This window comes from Sorex fumeus, unplaced genomic scaffold (assembly GCF_029834395.1).
Source record: "Sorex fumeus unplaced genomic scaffold, SorFum_2.1 ptg000013l, whole genome shotgun sequence".
Classification (NCBI taxonomy): Eukaryota; Metazoa; Chordata; class Mammalia; order Eulipotyphla; family Soricidae; genus Sorex; species Sorex fumeus.
The window spans coordinates 11,611,787-11,614,747 of NW_026606070.1; positions in this window are offsets into that span (position 1 = coordinate 11,611,787).

Below are 2,961 nucleotides of genomic sequence, written 5' to 3' on the forward strand. Positions count from 1 at the left end.
GCCGAAGTGGGTGTTGATTGTGGAGTAAAAAGATTTGATTGTGTCACTGTCTTGCTCATATGGGAGAGCCCAGACGAGGAAGTCTTCCAAGCTCAGCACCTTCTTCCGGCTTCCTGCCAACTGCCATGAAATCCTCACACATTAGTTCACTGGGTGTTCATGGCCAGTGTCCCTCTTAGTCTTGAATTCCTTCAGCCTAGAATCCCTTTTGCTATTTTGCTGGTGATCTTACTTTTTTAAGGGATAGATTAAGTATCACAGTCTTTACGGGGATTGCTTTAGACATACTGTCCTGTCCTGTCCTCCGTTTGTTCATTGATTTGCTCGAGCGGGCACCAGTAACATCTCCATTGTGGACTTGTTGTTACTGTTTTTGGCATATCGAATACGCCACGGGGAGTTTGCCAGGCTCTGCTGTGCCGGCGAGATACTCTCGGTAGCTTGCCGGGCTCTCTGAGAGGGGTGGAGAAATCGAACCCGGGTCAGCCATGTGCAAGGCAAACGCCCTATCCACTGTGCTATAGCTCCAGCCCTTAGACATATTATACTTTATATTTATTTACTTGATATTTATTTGTATAATATGCATAATGTATTTTAGACATAACATACATAATACATTAAATATTATGTCTCAATAATACTAATACTGTCTACAAGCCCCACTCACAGTTTTTGCTACATAGCATTTTGGTAAGTTCTTTGAATATTTTATTCTTAAGATTTTGAACAACTGGAGATTAGACTGCATATTTAAAAAAATTATTTGAGGCACCATGCTACTGTTCATGAGAAAGTTGAATGCATACAACAGCATTCCAACATCATAACCTTCAGTAGAGTATCTGCGTCATTATTATTATCATTATTATTATTATTATCATTATTATTATCATCTTTATCCCAGGAGCTCATCCCATTTATCCCCACTAGATAATATATTTTCAATTCATCTAAATTAAGTAGCAGTGATGGAATTATACTAGGTGATAAAGTTACAAACCCTACCGTTAAGAACTCATAGTTGTCTGGGGAAGGAGAATGAGAAGGAAGCGCAGTGAAAAATAATTCCAGGAAATGGGGAGCTAGCCCAAAGAGCTGGAGCATGTACCTGGCATGCACAAAGCCTCAGATTTGATCCCTGGCACTGCATGGCCTTTCTAGCACAGCTGAGATATAATCCTGGTGACCTCTTGCACCATTGTGCCAAAGTAGCTCATCACTGAACCATCTGATCCACACAGCTGGGCTGGCTATCATCAGGAACATTCCCTGAGCCTTCAGCTCTGCTCGGGACACTCCCCCATAATAATAGCACTGTAGCACTGTCCTCTCGTTGTTCATCTATTTGCTTGAGCGGGCACCAGTAACGTCTCCATTGTGAGACTTGTTGTTACTGTTTTTGGCATATCGAATATGCCACAGGTAGCTGGCCAGGCTTGCCGTGCAGGTGGGAGACTCTCGGTAGCTTGCCGGGCTCTCTGAGAGAGAAACCGAACCCTGGTCGGCCACGTGCAAGACTAACACCCTACCCACTGTTGTCTAAGGCGCCATAATAATAATAATAATAATAATAATAATAATAATAATAAATTCCAATACAGTGAGGTGAGGAAAATTAATACTTTTGGGGTGACAGAGAAGGAAATTTTATTGTGCATTCTTAAAATTTTCTGTACCAACCTCTATGTTTATGCTGAAAATGCAACATTTAGCAAGATATACCGATTTCCTGCTGTTCTGGCAATTTCCTGGCAAGGGAAGTCAGAAAGGTGAAATGGAAGTTAATGGGCTTTGAAGTGTCAAGTAGGATAAGCAAGAAAGGTTACTGTAGCCAGAAGGAGCACCAGCGAAGCTCCAGAACATACTTGGGGAACACACTTGTAGCCTTGAAGGCTACAAAGGTACTAGTGTGAAGGCTACAAAGGTACTAGTGGGTAGAAGCAGACAACTTGAAGAGGGATGAGGGTGAGGAAAGAGTTTGTTTCTAGGTTGAAAGGGGTATTTTATATGTCAAAAAGTAGAGGGGATGGAGTGATAGTACAGTGGGTAGGGCGTTTGTCTTGGAAGAGGTTGACCCAGGTTCGATTCCCAAACATCCCATATAGTCCCCTGAGCACCGCCAGGAATAATTTCTGAGTGCAAAGCCATTAGTAACCCCTGTGCATCACTGGGTGTGACCCCAAACAGAAAAAAAAAAGAAAGAAAGTAGAGGCATTTCCTAGGAAGCCAGGAATTGTCAAGGCTTCTCCGAAACACTTTAGTTTTATTCAAAGTATAGGTGCTTTCTAAAGTCTTATTTGAAGACAGAAAAACATCAAAATACTGAATAGGATTCGCTCCACTTTAAAGTTTTCCTTCCAGAGTTTTCTTTGGGTGCTTTAATGATAGTACAGCTGGCAGGCCACTAGCCTTCCACACAGCTGACCTGGATTCAATCCCCAGCACCCCATATTGTCCCCCAAACCCTGCCAGAAGTGATTCTTGAGTGCAGAGCCAGGAATAGGCCCTGAGCACCATCAGTTACAGTCCATGAACAAAAACAAAGTTTTTCTAGGTCTTTGATATTGTTAGTATGTTCATTCACTAGCATACAGTGGTAAACAATAAGATAATTTGACAAGTGACATTCAGTATTGAAAGTAAATATTAGAAACTGTTGATAATTTAACTTAACTACTTGGATTTTCTTATGTAGAAAGTAATAAAATAATAAACTTTAATTTTTAAACATAAATATACTATGTTTAAAAGACTCAGAGACTATAAAATCCAGATCCCGGACGAGAACAGTGCAGTCTTCTGCCCCCGCGCCTGGGTGTTCCTTCCCGGAGCCCCTTGGAGGGGAGCGGGTTGAGCTTTCCTCCCCGCCCCGACCAGGGCTCCAGCAGCCGAAGAGCTCCAGGACCAGCCACCACCATGCTGAGACCACTCTCCGCACACATGAAGGTACTGGCAGAG